At 46.2% G+C, this 22,556-nt stretch overlaps 1 protein-coding gene and 1 non-coding gene across 2 annotated transcripts in view; one reads left to right on the top strand and one right to left on the bottom strand.

The window, feature by feature from the left end:
* LOC100393267 (uncharacterized) overlaps positions 1–22,556 on the bottom strand; it is a 97,000-nt gene that overhangs the window by 3,945 nt on the left and 70,499 nt on the right. The window contains exon 13 of the transcript XR_013534209.1: positions 2,034–2,439. The gene's annotated coding sequence lies outside the window, so the exon portion shown is untranslated. The remainder of the gene's footprint in view (positions 1–2,033; positions 2,440–22,556) is intronic.
* LOC118153230 (U6 spliceosomal RNA) lies at positions 11,783–11,889 on the top strand. The gene has a single exon (XR_004742487.1). It is a non-coding gene; the product is annotated as a U6 spliceosomal RNA (small nuclear RNA).

Below are 22,556 nucleotides of genomic sequence, written 5' to 3'. Positions count from 1 at the left end.
GAGGTCAGTAGTTTGAGACCAGCCTGACAAACATGGTGAAACCCCATCTCTACTAAAAATACAAAAGAAATAGCCAAGTGTGGTGGTGCATGTCTCTAGTCCCAGCTACTTAGGAGGCTGGGGCAGGAGAATCCCTTGAACCCAGGAGGCGGAGGTTGCAGTGAACAGAGATCCCACCACTGCATTCCAGCCTGGGTGTCAGAGTGAGACTCCATCTCAAAAAAAATAAATAAATAAATAAAGGACAGGAATTTCTGGGGGAGCTACCAGAAATTCATGCCTTATGCAAATGAGACACCCAGCTCTTACCAGTTTCTTATAAAAGCCTTTGCATCAACTGTAAAAATGGCAACCTTCTTTCAGGCCCCCTCTTCTTTCAGGCAGAGAGCTTTCTTCCTTTGCTTATTACACTTTCCCACCAACCTCACCCTTGATGTCCATGCTCCTTAATTTTCATGGTTGTGAGACAAAGAACTCCAGATGATACCTCAAATAGCGAGAGACTGCTACATTGTGGTGCATTGGTGAGACTGTCACAGGAGGGTGGAGATGAGCTCTGAAGCCCCTTCTCACTTCTTTGGGTATGTGTGTCAGAGGTGTTTAAACCAGAGTGACTCCATCTTATATAGAGGCTGAGTAAAAAAAAGGCTGAGACCCAGTGGGCTGCATTCCCAGATGAGTGGACATTCTAAGTTACAGGGTGAGATAGGTTGGCACAAGATACAGATCATAAAGACCTTGCTGATAAAACAGGCTACAGTAAAGAAGTTGACCAAAACCAAGATGGCAACGAAAGTGACCTCTGGCCGTCCTCACTGCACATTATACACAAATTATAATGCATGAGCATGCTAAGGGACACTCCTCCCAGCACCACGACAGTTTACAAATGCTGGGGCAACATCAGGAAGTTACCCTACGTGTTCTAAAAAGAGGAGGAATCCTCAGCTCTGGGAATTGCCCACCCCTTTCCTGGAAAACTCATGAATAATTCACTCCTTGTTTAGTATATAATCAAGAAGTAGCACATATAAGCAGCTGAGCAACCCATGTTGCTGCTCTGTCTATGGAGCAGCCATTCTTTATTCCTTTACTTTTTTAGCAAACTCGTTTTCATTTTACTGTATGCACTTGCCCTGAATTCTTTCTTGCATGAGGTCCAAGAACCCTCTTTTGGGGTCTAAATTGGGATCCCTTTCCGGTAACACACGCAGAACAGCTGCATGGACACAGCTCAGCACTGAGTGCGGTGGAGCACAGCAGAAAAGAACAGGAGCCAGCCCTGGCCTCAGTCTGGTCACAGCCTCCGAAGGAAGAGAGGCCTGGCATTGCTAGGTACACCCCAGACCTCAGCACAGGGTCCGAAGCCACAGTGCAGGAGACAGGAGGTCCTCAAGTCCTTCCGAGATGGGAGAACTGGGAATCCTCTAGGCTCTGGCCAGCTGGGCAGCCTTCAGGGAGGAGGTGGGGCTCTATCTGAGGCCGGGACCATGGGGTGGAGTCAGGAGATGAGATCTAGGTGCAGAGACTGCACAGGCCATGGCAGCTGGGAGCCATGGGGAGGCTTGATGAGAAGGAGCTGTGGAGGGTGGGTGGGGATGTGGCCACACACCACGTGGTTGCTGGACTCAAGCAGAGGCCTTTAGCTGTGTCCTGAAGTAGAGTGCGGTAGGTGTGAGGGTGACCAATTGTCTCTATTTGCTCCTGTGGGGCTCCTGGAACCAAGTGAACCAGCACAATTTGCTCATCCTAGGAGCCTGCTCCCCTGTGAACTCCATAGTAAGGACACCGGGCTGAGGAGCTATAGACTCCATGCCCCATGCCCCATGTCCCCAGCCCTAACTGGACACTTTCCTAAACATGCCATCCTCTCACTTCCTTCCTCCTCTCTCCCCCTTCTCAAAGCTCCCAGAGCCACAGCAGATCCAGGGCAGGGAGGTGCAGGGCAGGTGGGGCATTGGACAGGCTGCTCAATTCAGCAGGCGAGATAACAAAGCTTCCTGAGCAACAGGCTGTGGACATAGAACACGCACCTGGGAAGGGCTGACCCTCATGGCCAATGGAAGAACAAATAAAGTAAATCCAGTCCTTCCTGATTGTACACATGCCTGAATGGAGCCCAGCAATCAAGAATTCTCTTCGACGGCTGCAAAACCTGCTTTCACTCTGGATCAGATTGACAGCATGGATGCTGTGCTGCCGGCTCCTTCTTCGGGACTGATGGACATTAGGAGTGGTAAGGGCAGGTCTCCTATGCCTGTTTCCTTGGGGTCTTCCTCAGCTGCAGAGAGCTGCTTTGTCAAGGCCAGACTCCCCTCTCAGGCCCTGCTTCCCTTGACTGATTGACAAGTCCTGAAGGGCCCTCCCATCTTCAAAACTCCTCCCAGGGTAGCCTGAGCTTCCTTATGGCCTCTGTTGCAGCCCAACTTCTCCTTCTGCCTGTGAAAGGAAAATAAATCTCAGAATCCCCAAATCACTAACCTGAGGGGAAAGTCAATAACGACAGCAGACAAACTGGCCTCCCATTTTATTCCTAAATGAGAATGATTAAAAAACTATGCACCTCCCTAAAATTTGCACACAAGACAATTCTCTGTGGGCCTCAAGATCTTTACCCTAAAGCAGTTCTGTGATTTTCACCCTGGCGATGTAAACTATTGGGTGGTCTTCACGGGTGCAGGGCAGAAAGTCATCCCTCTGCTCACCTAGGACAAATGTGTATCTGATTGCTTCTCTGCACTATTGTTTATATAAAAATACAGATTCGCTGAGCCAGAATAAATTATGCATTCAGTGAAAGACTGATAGAGGACTCGAATGTAACTTTTGGCCTGACACGGTGGCTTGTGCCTCTAATCCCAGCACTTTGGGAGGCAGAGGCAGGCTGATCACTTGAGGCTGGGAGTTCGAGATCAGCTTGACCAACATGGAGGAACCCCTTCTCTACCAACATGGAGGAACTCCTTCTCTAAAAATTCAAAAAATTAGCCAGGCGTGGTGGTGCATGCTTATAATCCCAATTACTTGGGAGGCTGAGGCAGGAAAATTGCTTGAACCGGGGAAATAAAGGTTGCAGTGGGCTGAGATCACGCCATTGCACTCCAGCCTGGGCCATAAGAGCAAAACTCCATCTCAAAAAAAAAAAAAAATGAAATGCAACCTTATGTCTCCTATCTATCTATGACTTGGAAGCTGCCTTCCCCACCCCCTGCCTGCACCCACCACAGACCAAATGACATTGGTCCAGACTGAGCCAATGTAAGTCTTACATATATTGATTGATGTCTCATGTCTCCTTAACATATATAAAAGCAAGCTGCTCCCCGACCACCTGGGGCACATATTGTCAGGGCTCCTGAGGCTGTTACGGGCACGTCCTTAACCTTGGCAAAGGAGACTTTCTGAATTGACTGCGACCTGTCTCTGATATTTTGGATTCACGTGCCCCATCCTGCTTCCTGCTCTTCTCTTCCCTGGACGTTGGTCCAGAGCGCTTTAAACCTCCCCTGCTAATCTGCACCTGATCTGTGCCCAGGAGCTCCACCTGCAGCACCACAGTTTTAGAGTTTTTCTTTCCTTTGTTGTTTATTAACCGTCAATAGCCTGTGACAACAGGTTTTCTATAGTTCATCTAAGGACAATTGTTTAAAAAATATGTTTGATTAGTGTCATCTTTCATCAAAGGCTCTGGAATGATTATGGCAGCTCAGAGCTGGGGGATAAGATCTGGGGGCTGAGATGCCCTTTCCCCTCCTCCTCCCGTCCCCATCTTCCCCTTCCCCAGCTTTACTCTCTCCCACCTTTGCCACAGACACCCCCTGCACCTCCATTCCTGGAAATGAATCTCCATCTCCTTTCTCCTCTCCCCCTATTGTCCCCATGGAATTTCCCAGTTCCCAGGCAGGCCTGGGCATGAAGTCTCTGACCCCTGGGGGCCAGTGGGTCTTCAGTTTCTGGTTCAGACCTCCAAAAGGCCCCCTAATGCTGTCACTCACCTTCAGCCTGTGCATTAGCTGGGTGGGGATGAGAAACTTCAGGCTAGGGAGGAAGTGGTAGAATAGCGGGGAGAGGAGAAAAGTTCTTATTTCACCAGTTTTCTCCTGGCCCTTCTCAGCTTTCCCCACCCCCAGCCCTAGTGGGAGGGAGATGGCCTGACAAGTGGGTAGAGGCTGGGGCCAGAGGAGCCCAGCAGGAGCTACCGAGTACAGGCTGAGGCTTTTCCAGGCCTGGAGGTAGAGCCTGCAGCTGGAGGGGCTCATATGGGCCAAGGTCTCCCGCTTCCTCCTAGGTCTCTTGCTTCCCCAAGGGAGGCCTTCCTTGCCTTCTTCAGCAATTCATCCCCAGGGCCGGATCCTGCCAGCACTGGTTCTGTCTCCCCAGGGGTTCCCTGCTCCCTCACTTTCCTCTCCTGCCCCTTCCCCTGCCCCCAGCCCCGCTCAAGAAGAGGACACATGATCTGGAGGCCATACACCTGCTGCTGAGAGTCCTGCTGGAGCTCCTGGCTTCAGGGAGCAGGGCCAAGGGAGGGAGACGGGATGAGAGAGGGGAAGATGGATGGACTAGGTGGGCATGAAGGGGCCTGTGTAGAGGCAAGGGCAGGGAACAGGGTGGAGCTGTGGCCAGAGATTGGCTCTGGAGTACATCGTGAGTGTAGGCACCAAGAGGGTTGCTCCTGTAACCGCCAGATGAATTCACCTTGCCTCTGCCTAGATGGAGCTGATCTGTCAAGACAGAGAAAGAGCAATACACACAGAGCCAGCTGCAGGAGATGGAAGGACAATTTGGTGGGTAGGGGGCCAGTGAGTGGGAGTTCTGATTGTCGGGTCAGAGACGAAATTACGAGGAGTCGAAGCTGGCTTTTTGAGTTAAGTCAGTTCCTGGGTGGACAGGGGGCACAAGACCAGATGAGCCAGTTTATTGATCTGGGTGGGGCCAGCTGATCCATCGAGTGCAGGTTCTGCAAAATAACTCAAGCACTGACCTTAGCTTTTACAATGGTGATGTTATCCCTGAGAGCAATTTGGGGAGGTTCAGAATCTCGCAGCCTCTAGCTGTATGGCTCCTAAACCATACTTTCTAATCTTGTGGCTAATTTGTTAGTCTTGCAAAGGTGATCTAGTCCCCAGGCAGGAAGGTTTGTTTTGGGAAAGGGTTGTTATTATTATCTTTGTTTCAAAGCCAAACCATAAATTAAGTTCTCCCAAAGTTCAGTGGGCCTATGCCCAGGAATAGACAAGTACAGCTTGGAGATTAGAAGCAAGATGGAGTCAGCTAGGTCAGCTCTCTTTCACCGTCTCGGTTATATTTTTTGTAAAGGCTGTCTCACTCCCTGAGAACATTCCCTAGCCCTGCCATGGCAGTTAGGGGGCTCCTGACCTGAGGGTTTATTCTCAGGTTCCTGGGCACAGAAGACAGAGCTGCTGCCTACCCTGGAAGGCAACACAAGCTCCGTGAGATGCCAGTACTAGCCCTCCCACCGTTTTCAGGTGAAAAGCTGGTGCAGGAAAACATCAGCCAATACATTTGCCATAGTAGTGAACAGGGCCAGGACAGCAGCCTGGGACTCTCGCCACTCCAACCAGGATGATCACTGGCATCTTCACTGTTACCATGATGGATTGGAGGTACAGGACTCAGATGTGGAATCTCCACATTTTCACAGAACTCTGTTCTCAAAACCATTCCTCTGGTGATATCTCAGGGTAAGTTCTCTCCCTTCCTATTTGTGGGTCTTAGACTTTCTGAATCACAAGGTGTTAGAATTGGAGAGGGTCCTAGAAATCTTTTACTTCCACCCTCTCTTTGCTGAAAACTGGGGGCATGGAGAATAAATGCCCCTGGCCCAAGGTCACTGCTGCTGAAGGGCAGAGCCAGCCCCAGAACGCAGACCTGCTGGCTTTTGGCTCTTCCTTCCACATCACATATATCTCCCTTAACATATTTTGCTGCTACTAACAGGACTCCTCCATTTATTCGGAATGAGATTAAAGCTTCCCCATGCTCGAGCACAAAGGGCTTAATGGTCCATTCCGGACATACCTACCCCTGACCCTAACTCCCAGCCTCCTCTCAAAGGGCTGTAGTCAAGAAAGATCACTGAGTAATGGGGTGGGGTGGAGAAATGTGACACAGGAGACAGCTAGACAATGAGGCTGACATGAGACTTAGCAGGTGAGGCTGGGAGTTATAGCAGCCTGGAGCTCAGGGTCCCTGGATCCTCCCCTTGGACCTGCCCCTGTCAGTTGAGAGTCATTAACTTTCAAAACAAAAAGTTAGGGGTCACCACTATTCCTGGATCCCCTGGGCACTCCTCCTGAAATTAGAGTTGTCAAGCTCTCCTGCCATTTTCTGTAATGGTCAGACCCCTCCCTGTTGCTGAGCCTGCCAAGCCACTTGGTCCAATGGGCACCTGGAGGACCCCAATCATCTGCTCTGTCTTTACTGCCCATTCCCTGGAGGGCACAGAGCAAGGCTAGGCTCTGGAATGGGGCCCAAAAACCTTGATATCCCATCATGAGCTGGAGGAGCCTACAGCTGGGCCAGAGACAGAACGTGAATGACGGGCTGTGACGCAGGTGGTATGTGGCATCAGAGAAGCATGGTGGATGGAAGCCCAGTGAAAGGAGGGGTCAGGTTACTGGACAAGGCCAGGAGTACATCCACTCACCCTGGAAGACTCCACAGAGGAGGTAACACCACCTGGGCCCTATTGAATAAGCAGAGGTTTATCCAGGGGCGCCGAAAGGGGTGGGGAGTGGAGAGGTATAAGAGGTTGAAAGTAAACGAAATGTTCAAACACAATAAAAACAGAAGAGACCAGAGTGTAGCAGGATCGGCAGGAAACAAACCTCTTGAACACGGAACTGAGAAAGGAAGTGGCTTTTTATTCAGTCTGGAGCTGTGGGAGGCTAATGCCTTATTCACTGCGCTCCCCGAGAAGCAGCTTCTTTCCTCTTTCATAGGCTTACAACGCTAAAGGGAAACGGAGGCAAAACTGTGTCATTGTCCATTGGCTGGGCATTTGGCCTTACAATCTTTGGCTTCATTGATTTGTTAGTTCATACGCAGTGTGAGTGGGAACAGGCAGGGGAGGGGACAAGACAAAGGCAGCAAATTATTAGTTGGCAGAGGTATTTCCAGGAGGGAGCCTGGGTCGTGCAAACGTGGAGGACGTGACCCAGTGCCGGGCCCTGGCCAGTAGTGATAACATTCATTGCAATTCTTTCAAGGCTTATAGATAGCAGCAAGTCACCTGACCACAGATTCAAGTTCTTTGGTATTTTTATCTCTTTTTCACCCTCCTTCCCCTCTGGACGGGAGGGAGGAGGTGGAGGCCAGGAAGTGGGAGGAGGCAGGAATATAGCCAATATACATGTGGCAATGGGTTATGTCATCTAAAGCCACGTGCACTGCACCGCTGCATTGTGAGTGAAATCCAGGAGAACTCACTTGGACCTTGCCATCTGCTTGCAGGCACATGGTGCTTCTCAGAGTCCTTAGTCCAGGTGTGGGCTCCTCCCATCCAGAGCTGGGGGCTAGAGGTGGGCAGCTCTGAAGTGTGGGTGAACAGATGGGCGCCCCGCTCACTGTCTCTTACATGATCAAGTCTACCGCTGAACAGGAACACCAGGACGACATCAGCCCCAGCCCCTGCTCCCCTCCCACCCATGAGATTCTTATGACCCTGCCAGAAGGAATGCCGGGATGTGGGTAGTGCCTACTGTTCAGGAGTCTCCCTGGCCCTAGCCCTTTCTTTGCCAGGCAGGCTGTGGCAAGGGACCTTCCTTCCCTATGGCCATCCACACAGCTCCATCAAAACTGATTTGGGCTCCTCTGCCTTCCACAGAATCACTGTCAAGTCGGATAACGTCAGCTGCATCTTAGTCAAACAGAGTGGGCTGGGGGCTGCCTCCTGCTTGGCCCACATATGTTCCAAAGGGCACTTCTGGAGTCAGGGGTCCATTTTTTATGGTGTGCCCCCAAGAAGTGACTTTGAACTCTGGGAACTTCAGGCCCAATGAGTGGAAGAATGGTGTCCTGCAACATCAGAGGAAGATTTCTTGGAGTTGCTGACTCATAACTTCCCAATGGTGACCTTAAACAGCCCTGATTCCAGTTTTCAATAGGGTGCCAAAACCCTCCCTACAGACTTCAGTAAGGAGTCATGAAGTCTCTGCCTCCATCTGTCAAAGGGCAGGGAGCTCACTATCTCCTGCTTAGGCAGCTGGCTTGTGAATGCCTTTGTCAAACAGGATTTGGCTTGTCCTCAGTCACAGTGTGACATCAGCCTTGTCCACAAGATGAGACTGAGGTCAGGCTACATCATGCGAAGAAGGGGAGTGAGGCGGATGGAGAGGAGAGTGGAAGGTTTGAGGCCTGAAGGGCCAGGCTGTGAGGATGAGGTCTTCCTCTGGGAGGAAGGTAGGGAAGCTCCTATTACTTCCGACTGTGACATTTCTGCTGCCATCATCCACCTTTCAGGGTCCCAGTGTCAAGGATGTGGTTCTGTCCTCAGCCTATGGCTCTATGGGAGCCATAACCAGGCAGACCTGTAGGGCCAGAAACTCAGGCTGAGGGAGATGGGGAACGTACGAGGTGGGGAACGGGGTGTTCTGAGTGTCACCCAGGCTCCTGAGGTTCCAGTCCTGCCCTACCTGCCCTAGTTTCCTGCTGCAAGCTGGATCTGACTGCTGAAGGCTAGGCGATTGCTGCACAGTGCCTTTCCACCTGACCTAGCCCTGTTTTGGGAAGGTCACTTGCGTTGAACTGTGGCCTCATTCGACCTCTGGTCCTTCATAGTTATAGGCTCTTGACAGGGCCTCTGTGCTTCATCTGTATTTTAGACTACATACCCACTGGAAGAGCCTATCTCCACCAAACGATCCCTGACTTGGGTTTCCTGTCTGCTTTGGTCTGGCTGCAGCACCAGGAGCCACACTCATGAACCATCAAAACCAAAGGATTTACCCAGATCTAAAGCTCCAACACTCTTTTTTTTTTTTTAAACAGTCATTCTGTCACCCAGGCTGGAGTGCAATGGCACTATCTTGGCTCACTGAAATCTCCGCCTCCCAGGTTCAAGTGATTCTCCTGCCTCAGCCTCCTGAGTAGCTGGGACTACAGGTGCATGCGACCAATCCTGGCTAATTTTTGTGTTTTTAGTAGAGATGGGGTTTCCCCATGTTGACCAGGCTGGCCTTGAACTCTTGGCTTCATGTGATCCTCCTGCCTCAGCCTCCCAAAGTGTTTGGATTGCAGGGGTGAACTACCACCCAGGGTCAGCTCCAACTGTTTTGACTGACTTATATTCTTTACACAAGCATTTAGGGGAGGCTGCTGAACCATCAGGCACTGTGCTCAGGGTTGAGGATACAGAGATTAATTCTAGTAAGCCAACATTTATGGATTGCTTATTATATGCCAGATTCCTTTTCATGGATTAATGGCTCAAATATCCCTGTAAGGTATTTTACATGTGGAGATATTGTGGCACAGAGAGGTTACATAATCTCCTGAATGCACACAGCTAGTAAATGATGAATTCTAGACTCTGAAGTTTTAATCACTATACTTCTGGGTTTTTGTTCCCTTAAGGATTTCGTGTGTGTGTGTTTGTGTGTTAGGGAGATGGATGGAAAAACAATGACACTACACAGCAAACATGGCTATAGCTAGAGGAATGCTGAAAGTGCTAGGGGAGGATGGAGAGGATGGGGGAAGCATAACCTTTCCTGGCGCAAGCCTCTGGGAAGCTGGAGGGGAGAACAAGGGTGCAGCTGATTCAGCTAGGGAGTTCAAGAAACAAGATTGTCAATTAACCAGTGGCCCCAGATAGCAGGATGTAGGTTCCTCCTCCCAACCCTGACCCAGGGAAAGGGCTACCACCCTGCTACCATCAAAGGCCTGGAGGCACCTTTCTGAAGCTATGGTCTCAAGAATGTACATCGTTTCCTTACCTCAGTACCAGGGCAGCCATGGGAACCTCAGGCTCCACAGGAGGGGAATGTGAGGAGGAGCAGGACAGGATGGAGAGGGAGAGCTGGCCCTTGGCCTTTGGAGCCCCAGAAGGCTTTAGGGCCACTGTGCATGCCTGAATGTGTAAGCAGCCGCCTCCCTGCGCGTTGTTCTTCAGGCCACACAGTGGGCCCTCCCTTCACTTCATCTCCCTATACTCTCGATGCACATGACACAATAGGAGAAGATGTTATTCATCAACCTGCCTATTTGATCTTGCTCTTGATGCACATGACACAATATGAGAAGATGTTATTCATCAACCTGCCTATTTGATTTTTGGGTGGTTGTTTCAAACTACTGTTTTGAGATAGTTCATTATGCAGCAACCAACAATCAAAACAAATAGCCAAGACAAATGTGATGAACGAGACTAAGGGGAAAGGAGATGGCCTTAGCCTACCAGAAACCAAAATTTACTATGAAGTTGTAGTAACGACCCATGCATTCCTAGAATGGAAAACTGGCCAAGGCAACAGAATCAAGGTGGAAGGAACAGATCCATGTATATATGGAAAGTTGATATTTGACAGAGCAGGGATTATGATTCAGGGGGAAATAAGAGAATATTTAATTATTGCGGATACAACAATCTACCCATGTGGGGAAAAACATAAAATTAGATTCCTAGCTTATGTCTTATATGAAAATAAATTCCAGGGGGTTATCAACCTAAATGTGAATAGCCAAACAATAAAATGTTTAGACAAAAATATGACTTGCTTATGACTTCAGGGGCCAGAATGATTTCTTAAGCAAGATCAGGAGCAGTGGCTCACGCTTGCAATCCCAACACTTTGGGGGGCTTGAGGCCAGGAGTTTGAGACCAGCCTGGCCAACGTGATGAAACCCCATTTCTACTAAAAATACAAAAATTAGCTGGGCATGATGATGAGCACCTGTAATTTCAGCTACTTGTGAGGCTGATGCATGAGAATCACTTGAACCCAGGAGGTGGAGGTTGCAGTGAGCTGAGATTATGCCACTGCAATCCAGCCTAGGTGAAAAAGCATAAAGGGTAAAATAATGTGACATATTTGGCTATATTAAAATTGAAAATTTTGGAAGAAAAAAGATACCATAATCAAAGTGAAAGTATGGGCCATCGACAGGGAGAGGCATTTTCAATACATAGAACTGATTAAAGATTAGTGCTCAAAATTTATGAAGAACTCACTCAACTCACTAAAGAGGACAGATCGTTTTCAACTGGCTTTTAGAGAGAAACAAATAAAACGCAGAAAATTAAAAAACCAAAAGCATGTAAATAATGTGTAACTTCACTAGTAATTAGAGGAATTCAAATCTCGCTAGATGCAATTATACAGAGATTGGTGGGGGGCTTCAAATATGCCTGTAATGATTTATTTAATATATATGTCTATACACACGCATATACACATATATAGCCAGAGAGACAGATGAGCTCACATTTTCTAATTCTAAGAGTCTATGATAATAATCATAGAAAAAACATATATAGGCCGGTGCGGTGGCTCACACCTGTAATCCCAGCACTTTGGGAGGCCAAGGTGAATGGATCATGAGGTCAGGAGATTGAGACCATCCTGGCCAACATGATGAAACCCTGACTCCACTAAAAAAAAAAAAAAAAAATTAGCTGGGCATGGTGATGGGAGCCTGAGGCTGAGGCAGGAGAATCGCTTGAACCCAGGAGGCGAAGGTTGCAGTGAGCTGAGATCGTGCCACTGCACTCCAGCCTGGTGACAGAGCAAGACTCTGTCTCAAAAAAAAAAAAAAAAAAAAAGTGCTCGCTTCGGCAGCACATATACTAAAATTGGAACGATACAGAGAAGATTAGCATGGCCCCTGCGCAAGGATGACACGCAAATTTGTGAAGCGTTCCATATTTAAAAAAAAAAAAAAAAAAAAAGATCTAACAAGTTTATTTGTCACTCCAATCACATGGAGGTTGGTGATGAAGCTCTGCTCCACACATCACTCAGGAACCCAAGTTTCTTCCAGCTAGTGGCTTCCTTGTCCTCTAGAATCTCAGAGGCCTCCACTGCACCCTCAATATCTGGGCAGCAAATGAGAAAAGAGAGAGAGAACATTCAATATTGCACAGGAGGCTTTATGCAACAGCCCTGGAAGTAGCAAACTTTGACTTCATTTCTTTCAGAAGCCCCTCATGTGGCCACATCTAACTGCAAGAGAGGTAGGAAGACATAGTCTAGCTGTGTGCTCAGAAGGAAATAGTTGGGTGAACAACTACTTGTCTCTTCCAATAGTCAAAATACTGTGAAATGAAAGTTCTTAACGTAAGTTCTAAATCCTTTGGGAAGCTTCCCCTGGGTATAGAAATTTGACCTGTCTTCTCTTTCCCAACTGCTACTGCTTCTCCTACCTGAGCTTCTTTCCTCTGAAAATCCTTGCTGGATTTCTCAAAATAAGCCCTGTTCCTCTCCTCTTGCCACTGTTATATGTGTAACTCATTTACAAGCTGGACTTTGTAGTGGTCTTGTCTTTCACGGAGTTTCATTCTCGGAAACTCAGGCATGCACGTGCACACACACATACCCACACACATTATCAGAGTAATCTACAACTTTATTCCCCAAGGAAACACACGAGTGTGTATTCTTTTAAAGTTCATATTTATCTTACTGGTAATACCCAGCAGCTACCGTCTCGCTCACGTCTCCCAACCAAATCTCTCCCTGAGCCAGTTTTTCCTGGCTCTTTAATCCTTTTCCCGCCCACTGATAGGTCATTAATGTCTCCATTGAAGAAGACATGTTTCCTTAGCCAAAATCAGATTTTGGTAAGTTGGGGCTGAGGTAGGTGAAAGAGTGGATCCTCCATGTCTCTGATCCCTGATATTTTATGTCTTGTGCTTTAGGAGTTGTGATATTTGAGGCTGTGGTGATGGCTTGGAGATCCAAGGCACGAGATTGACTAAAGGTGGGGTTTGTTACACAGCAGTAGCCTTGTAACACAAAAGCAGCGGATCAAGAGCTAAGGGGAGTAAGCTTACTGTAGCTGTTGAAGGATTTAGAGTCAATTCTTGGTGTTTCACAAAACATTAATTTATATATACACGTGTATATATATTATTGTGTTTTAGGTTTGGGGGTACATGTGAAGAACATGTAAGATTGTTGCATAGGTACACAGATGGCAATGAGGTTTGCTGCCTTCCTCCCCATCACCTATATCTGGCATTTCTCCCCATGTTATCCCTCCCCAGCTCCCCAGCCCCCGCTGTCCCTCTCCTAGTTCCCCCCCACAGTCCCCAGCATGGTGCCTGGCACATAGTAGGTGCTTAGTGGAATAAATGAATGTGCCCCTGGGGAGAGCTGCTCCAGGCTCTCTCACTTTATCCAATAAGAGTGAAAAGGATAACTTAGGTATAAGCCAAGTTTCTAAATAGATGCATGCACAAAGGGCTTAACTGCTGATAATTTAATCAAGGTTCTTTAAAAAATGGGTAAGGATAAGGGAACCAGCAGGGGATGGTGACGCATCCAAATGCAGAAAGCTGTTAACACCCTGGGCTTGAAAGAACAGGGAGGGAGGATTCTCTTACTGGAGCCAAGTGAGAGCTGCAGTCATGGAGGAGCTGTGGCCATAGAGGAAATCAGCCAGTGTCTGAACCACATCAAAGCATGGATGAGGTAGGGAGAAACAAACACCACAGCTTATTTCTCTTCCCACGTTCCAAGCTCCTTTCAATATCTCTTTGGCCAGACCCAGCAGTAAGCCTGGGCATAGGGTCCAGAGGGGTCAGTCTCCCAGGGACAGAGCAGGAATGAGCAAGGAAGAGCACGGGTCGGGGTGGGAGCAAGCATGAAGAACCAGCATAGTGGTCACCTATGTCAAAGGCAGAAGAAAAGCTTAAGAGATGCTGGAGCTGGGAGGAGGCCATTTAGGACTTTCTAAGGAGCATGTGCACAGAAGCAGCTGAAGGCCATGAATGAAAAGTTGTTTGGGCTGGGCATGGTGGCTCACACCTGTAATCCCAGCACTTTGCAAGGCTGAGTTGGGCAGATTGTCTGATCCCAGGAGTTGGAGAACAGCCTGAACAACATGGCAAAACCCTGTCTCTACAAAAGATACAAAGATTAGCCAGGTGTGGTGGCACATACTTGTGGTTCCAGCTACTCAGGGGGCTGAGACGTGGACAGATCACGTGATCCCAGGAGGTCAAGGCTGCAGTGAGCTGTGATGGTGCCACTACACTCCAGCCTGGGTGACAGAGCGAGACCTTGTCTCAAAAAAAAAAACAAAAACAAAACACCAAAGTCATCTGAGATAGGTAAACAAACAAACAAACAAACAGTTTTTCCTACTAAACAATTGTAGCAAACATTCAGTACAAAATATCCCACCTCTGGTCATCAAAATGGGTATGTGTTTCCCCCTCCCAACGACAAACAATTCTCCAGTGGGTACCAGGAGGGTGTCCTACAACTTGATTCAACTCTGACACTACCTACATGGAGATAGCATCAGATCCTACAGATTAAGGACTGTCCCAGAGGACTGCCACCACTTCAGATGCCAGTTGTAAATTCCGGACTGTGACCTACTCTTCTGATAATTCAGCTATAAATCAGTGGTTCCCACAATCCTATTCTCGGATTTGGTTGATTTGTTAGAGCAGCTTACAGAACTCAAGGAAACACTTTACTTAATGTTACCTGTTTATGACAAGGTATATTACAAAGGATACAGATGAGCAGCCAGATGGGAGAGATGCATAGGGCAAGGCATGTGGAACAGGGCACTGAACTTCCATGCCCTGTCTGGGCACACCACTCTCGAGGCACCTCCATCTTCTCCACAATCTGGAAGCTCTTGGAATCCTGTCTTTTGAGGTTTTTATAGAGACTTCATTACATAGACATGACTGATTCTATCATTAGCCGTTGGTGATCAACTCAACCTTCAGCCCTTCTCCACTCCCTGGAGGTCTAGGGTGGGGAAAGGAGCTGACAGTTTCAATCCTCTACTCACACGGTTGGGTCTTATGGCAACCAGCCCCCATTCTAAGGCTATTCAGGAGCTCACCAAGGATGGCTTCATTAGAATGAAAAAACACTCCTAACACCCAGGAAACTCCAAGGGATTTAGGAGCTCTATGTGAGAGTGTCCTTTTATTCAGAAAATTACAAAGATCTTAGGTGCTCTGTCAGGAACCAGGGTTAAAGACCAAATATTAACAAAGAAGCTTATCCCACAACACCTATCTACAAAGGTATTAGGAATTCTGACTCAGAAATTGGGGGCTGAGACCAAATATGAATTTCTCATTATATCACATCACAAAAGCCATCCCTAATTAAAAAAAAAAAGAAAAAGAAAAGCATGAGTCTAGCTGTGTATTAAGCTGGCAGTATAATACAGATAGGAGCACCTTCATATAGTAATGTAACTGTACATCCCTAGTGGGATAAACCCTGAAAATAAAAAGTCAAATAAAAAGAAATGTTTTTGAGACAGGGTCTTGCTTTCTTGCCCAGGCTGGAATACAGTGGTGTAATCTTGGCTTACTGCAACCTCTACCTCCCAGGCTCAATCCATCCTCCCATCTCAGCCTCCTGAGTAACTGGGACCTATGTGACACTACACCCAACTAATTTTTTTTTTTTTTGACAGAGATGGGGTTTTGCTATGTGGCTCAGGCTGGTCTTGAACTCCTGAGCTCAAGCGATCCACCTATCTCAACCTCCCGAAGTGTACTGGGAATATCATGTGAGCCACTGCGCCCAGCTAGAAGTTCAAGAAATTTTTAATACTTTTCAGTATACATATTACTAATGAGAACATTGGTGTTATTATTCTGAGACTCTTAAACCATAATGCAAGATGAAGCAAATGAGTAACTGTGTGTCAACTGAAGAGTGACAAGGTTCACAAATATGGAAAGGAGAGCTTTATTTCTCATAAAAGTCTGCAGCCCTCAGGGTGGCCATGCTGACAGGCTGCATAGGCCTGTCATAAGCCAGAACATAGACTCTGGCTAGAAGCCAAAAAACAGACACTTTGAGGGAGAGGCAGAGGGAACAGGAATGTATGTGGAGCAGGGTGGCTGAATACACATATTCAGTCAGCTATAGGAGGAGTCATGAATATTTGTGAAAGGAGAAGGAGGAACATGTGCAATTGAACTTCATGCTTTTCATGGGGACCCGTGTTCAAAGAGTGGCAGCCTCAGTATGATCTGAGCATGGGGTTTCCTGCCCCCTGACTTCAGAAGCTGAAGCAGAGGACATGAGGGCCCTTACTGAGCACTCGCCATAGACTGGCCAGAATCAGTCCCTGCTCGGTGGACTCTTAGCAGAAATGGAGGACCAGCATCAGGTATTTGTTGGTCTCTGTGGTGACGTGTTTCGAAAGGGTTGCTTTCTCTTTAGCACTCAGAGCAGAAAGGCTAATGGTGTTAGTGAGAGAGTGGGTATAACGAGGTGCGTCTAGACCCCTATCCATCGTGGCTGAGAACTCAGTTTTCAAGGTTCCTCAGGGTCCACTTGGCCAAGAAATGGTCCATTCAGTCAGTTGAGGGGCTTAGAATTTTCTTTTTAGTTCTCATATATGATATCTTAATGTTATCATTTTGGAACCCTTATGAACCAGGATTCTCAATGTGAGAGAAAAGAGATACAGATGCAAGATGGAAGCATAATGAGAGCTCTATCTGTAGTCCAGATTTTGTATTGGAAGTATCAGCATAGATTCTCAAAGAATTAATTAAAAAGAAAACATATTTAATCTCTTTGTCCACTAAAGAATCCTAGAGACAGTGGCCAACAAACTAGCAATCAACACCCAAAGTGCCCAGATTGTGGTCTGGAAATACCAGGTGTTACAAAAAAAGAAGCAGGGCTCCCTGAAAATGGCTGACCCAGGTCTAGCAAGAAATATATAAACTACGCCTGGGATATCTTCTCATCCACATGGCAAAGAGGCCATCAAAGACTACTTGGATTAGCCCAAAGAACTCAAGAACTAACTACTGGTCACAGATAGATTAATGTGGCCTGGCACAATGTCTCATGTCTGAAATCCCAGCACTTTGGGAGGCCAAGGCGGGAAGATTGCTTGAGATCAGGAGTTTGAGACCAGCTTGGGCAATATAGTGAAATCCCACCCTACCAAAAGATTTAAAAGTTAGCTGAGCATGGTGGCACCCCCCTGTAATCCTAGTTACTCAGGAAGCTGAGGCAGAAGAATGCTTGAGCTCAGGAGGTTGAGGCTGCAGTGAGCTATAATCACTCCACTGCACTCCTGCCTGAGTAAAAGAGTGAGACCTTGTCTCATAAGAAAAAAAAGAATAATCTGAAAGTCAATAACAATACTAACTATAATAGATTGTCATATATCAAACATGTCTAAATCATTCATTTATAATTATACCAAAAACGAAAATCTAGTCATAATTGAAGAGTGCTAATGAACTAGTGCATGATTTTAAAAACATGTTAATTAAAGAAAGAATAAAGCATTCCTCTTGCCTTTCTTGTACAGGCCAAATGATGAGTGAGAGTAAGTATACTTTCCTTACAGAAGTAAGCCGAATAACACATAAAAAGGAATGATCAACTTTGCAACCTCAAATGAATTAGTGGATCTCAGTGTTGAGCAAGAACAGTTGCTAGCATGACAAAAGGAGCACCCCTCCACGTCAGGTGCGGTGCCTCCTGGTGGAAGACTGTACCACCACTTATGAAGTATTTGCCAAAGAAAAAATCTGAAAAGCCTCTATAGCTAAGAATCGATTTATAGAAAATGTGGGGCACAGAGGAGAAAGCTAAACAATACTGTGGGGATGAATCAGCAAACTTCACATCACAAGAAATTCTACAGGAATCTGCTTTCTTCAACAGATATATTGCAAGGGAACATAAAGATGGAGAGGGAAACCACAAAGTAAAATAGACTGAAAAAGCTGGGCATGGTGGCTCATGCCTGGAATCCCAGCACTTTGGGAGGCTGAGGCAAGAGGATTTCCTGAGCTCAGAAGTTGAAGACCAGCCTGGGCGACATGGTGAAACCCTGTCTCTAGCAAAATACAAAAAAATAGCAGGGCATAGTGTTGGCATACCTGTAATCTCAGCTACTCAGGAGGCTGAGGCAGGAGAATCGCTTAAACCCGGGAAGTGGCGGTTGCAGTGAGCCGAGATCATGTCACTGCACTCCAGCCTGGGCAACAGAGCAAGACTCTGTCTAAAAAAAAAAAAAACCCTAAAAACGAACAAATAACAAAAATAAAACCAAGTAAAATAAAATAGACCTAAAAGATGTATCAACCAAATGCAATGTGCAGACTTGTTCGGATGTAATTTTTTTAAGCCTGGAAAATATATATGACATTGCTGAAACAATGGGAAATTCTGTAGGTTTTACTTTCAGTTTTAAAACAGTCTCTTAGCTGAAATCATTATGGATGAAATAATATGATGTGTGGGATTTACTTCAAAATTATACATGAGACAGGGAGTGGACCAATTGAAAACTGGCCATGAGTTGATTAACTGGTTGAGGATGGCTTATTCGTAGATGGGGCTTATTATACTTGTATTTTTGTGTATATTTTAAATTCTCCACATAGTGAAAAGGTTGAAACTTATTTTTTAAAACAGAAAAAGAAGAAATGTGTGAACAAGAGAGAGTGGAGAAATCAAAGACCCTGGAAGAGAGGACCAGGTGAGAAAGCAAGTTGCAGGGGACCATCTAGAGCAGAGAGAATGGTCACCTGTGAAAAGGAAATGGACACTTGGGATGGAGGGAGGCAGGAGGATAGAAGGAAGATTTCAGGAAGAAATAGACTGAGGAGGAAGGAAAATATACTGGCTACCTTTTTTTTTTATTATTAACAATATGCCATAGCTTTATATACCCAGATAGTGAAGGTAGGCTCAGAGAGTTAAGAAACTTGTCCAGAGCCACATAACTAATAAATAGCAGATCTGGGTTTAAGCAGAGATTTTTAAGAAGCCAAAGTCTGTGTGCTTAACCCCTACTCAGGCTTCAGTACCCACACTATTCCCTCATGGGCAGGTTGGATATCCTTCCTAACGCCAGTCAGAATCTGGAGCAGTTCTGACTGAATCAAGAGGCAGGAGAGGTTCCCTATGCTTCCACCTCAGCCCTATAATGCCTGCGATGTCTGCACCGGGTTGAGAACCTGGGTTTGTCTCATCTCCTGAGTTCTCAACCAGCCCTTCCCTTGGTGTAACATCCAGCATCACTTCAGTTGGGCCCATTAGCTGCTGCCAAACTGGCCAGCTGTCTGCCTGAGACCTAGTCCAGTGTCATAATCACACACTCACATGCACACACACTCCCCAGGAGATGGCTTGCCATGGAGAGGGGATTCATTGGGCCTGAACAGAGGCTGAGATCTTCAATTTGGAAAATATGAGGTGTTAAAATGGAAGAGTTGCCTGAGCTGAAAGTGTCACAGGATGATGGTACAAATACAAAGAGAGAGATGGGAAGAAGGGTCAAGTCTAAGCTGGATCAGAGGTGGGATAAAGGTTGGGACCTGAAGGCAGGGGTTTGGTTGCAGGAAGGTAAGATAAAGTGAAAGGAGAACACAATCAAAGACTTAACTGGGAAAGAGAAGTCTAAAGTGGCTGCTTATTGGTGAATGAAATTTGTGGGCTCTGTTGTTTGTAGTTTGGTGGCCCCAGCCGAGGGTGGAGTGAACATCACCAATCACTGCCTTAAGCCCATTTCTCAGGCAAGGCTTTGCAGGGGCTGTCCCAGGTTGGGCTGATGATAAGCCCGATAGAACTGTAGTTATTCCAGCTTTGAGAGGCCTGTTCCTATGTCAGCTGTTCCGGTCACATGCCTCCCGAGCCTAGAACAGTGGCTGGCGCTGGCCATGGTCCTGACCAACATCTAGTGCTTTCCTGGCTGCTCAGGCTGGCTGGGTGCAGGTGGGAAGATAATGGAGGATCTGATCTGAAAGAGGGTGAGAATGCTCATACTTGACAGTCTCAATTTACTCCTAGGGAGGAAGGAGAAGGGAGTGAAAGTGTGTGTTTGAGGAGAGTGATGATTTGAAACAGCTACTGTAGGGCTTACCAGGGCACCTCCAGGAGTTCTGAAGAGGATGACCAGGCAGCTGTGAGGTCTCAGCTAAAGTTAGACATCAGGAGCATGTCTTGTGTTCAGTCATGCTTCTGGTTCTGAAGCTTTCTCAGCAATGGTCACCATCACGTCTAGGAACACCAAGGCTCCATGGTTCTGTTAACACCATGCCTGGCACATGAATGAATGAACGCATCAGTGAGTGATGAAATTCAGATGTAATGACAGAAGGACATGAACTCTGTGCCCAGATGTGGGGTGGCAGGTATCTTTGAACTCAGATTTAGCAAAGGGAAAAGAAGGGTCCTGTGCTTGGGAGCGGGGTCATGCAGAAATGTTCTTATGTTCAAATATGGGGATAGAGGGAGCAGGAAAAGTAACACAAGTTAAAAGAAGAGCATCAGATGTACATGTGCTGTGAGTGATTGGTGAGGATTTTTTTGGTGCCTTTGCTTTTCCAGGGGGTTTAAAGACCTTTTCCTCAGGTGGGAAGGAGTTGGGACAAGGGGCCAACATGCAGCTTAAATGGACCAGAAAGTAAGATAAAGCCTATGGAGCTTATGAGTTCTGCTTCTCCCTGGGATACGGAAATCTAGACTCATGTAAAATCGGACCCCAAATCATGAAATATTCACATATAAATTTTTAATTTTTTCATTGCATTTTAGGTTTTGGGGTACATGTGAAGAACATGCAAGATAGTTGCATAGGTACACACGTGGCAGTGCGATTTGCTGCCTTCATCGCCTTCACCTATATATGGCATTTGTCCCCATGCTATCTCTCCCCAACTCCCCACCCCCTGCTGTCCCTCCCCTATTCTCCCCAACAGACCCCAGTGTGTAGTGCTCCCTTCCCTGTGTCCATGTGTTCTCACTGTTCAACACCCTCCTATGAGTGAGAACATGCGGTATTTCATTTCTGTTCTTGTGTCAGTTTGCTGATAATGATGGTCTCCAGGTTCATCCATGTCCCTACAAAGGACATGTACTCATCGTTTTTGATGGCTGCAATATTAATTCCATGGTGCATATGTGCCACATTTTCCCAGTCCAGTCTATCATCGATGGGCATTTGGGTTGGTTCCAGGTCTTTGCTATTGTAAACAGTGCTGCAATGAACATTCGTGTGCATGTCTTTATAATAGAATGATTTATAATCCTTTGGATATATATGCAGTAATGGGATTGCTGGGTCAAATGGGATTTCTATTTTTAGGTCCTTGAGGAATCGCCACACTGTCTTCCACAATGATTGGACTAATTTACACTCCCAACAACAGTGTAAAAGTGTTCCTTTTTCTCCACATCCTCTCCAGCATCTGTTGTCTCCAGATTTTTTAATGATCGCCATTCTAACTGGCGTGAGATGGTATCTCAATGTAGTTTTGATTTGTATTTCTCTAATGACCAGTGATGATGAGCATTTTTTCATATGTTTGTTGGCCTCATGTATGTCTTCTTTTATAAAGTGTCTGTTCATATCCTTTGCCCACTTTTGAATGGGCTTGTTTGTTTTTTTCTTGTAAATCTGTTTTAGTTCTTTGTAAATTCAGGATATCAGCCCTTTGTCAGATGGGTAAACTGCAAAAATTTTTTCCTATTCTGTTGGTTGCCAATTCACTCTAATGACTGTTTCTTTTGCCGTGCAGAAGCTGTGGAGTTTGATTAGGTCCCATTTGTCTATTTTGGTTTTTGCTGCCAATGCTTTTGGTGTTTTGGTCATGAAGTCGTTGCCTACTTCTATGTCCTGAATGGTTTTGCCTAGATTTTCTTCTAGGGTTTTTATGGTGTTAGGGCTTATGTTTAAGTCTTTAATCCATCTGGAGTTAATTTTAGTGTAAGGTGTCAGGAACGGGTCCAGTTTCTGCTTTACATAGAAATTAAAAAATATATATCCAAGATTTCTATGTTGAAAAATAGAAAACACTGATGAGAGAAATCATAGAAGAAATAAATGGGCAGCTGAACTGTGTCCATGGCTTGGGAGACTCAACAGTGTTGTCTATAAGTCAATGTAATCCCAACTGAAAGCCCAACAGGCTTTTGGGGGTGGAGAGAAGAAGATTAGAAATCCACGAGCTGATTTTAAATTTTACATGGCAAAGCAAAGTAACTAGAATAGTTAAAAACATTTTGAAGAACCACTGATTTTAAGACTTAATGTAAGTTATCAAGACAGTGTGACATTGGAGAAAGAATAGACACATAGATCAATGGAACAGAACATTCAAGAACTAGACCTACATGTCAATTCAACAAATATACTTGGGTAGTTCAATGAAGAAAAGATAGTCTTCCCAACAAACTATGTTAGTACAATTGGACATCGATATGTTAAAAAATTGCAAAGTACATATTATACCACATGCAAAAATTAATGAAAAATGAATCAGAGACCACAGTCTAAAATCTAAAACTATAAAACTTCTATTGGCAGGAGAAAATATTTGTGACTTTGAGGTAGGCAAAGTTTTTAAC

Source organism: Callithrix jacchus, chromosome 4 (assembly GCF_049354715.1).
Source record: "Callithrix jacchus isolate 240 chromosome 4, calJac240_pri, whole genome shotgun sequence".
Taxonomy (NCBI): Eukaryota; Metazoa; Chordata; class Mammalia; order Primates; family Cebidae; genus Callithrix; species Callithrix jacchus.
Note: the sequence above shows the minus strand (reverse complement) of the source record. Positions and strands in the feature narration are given on the sequence as shown.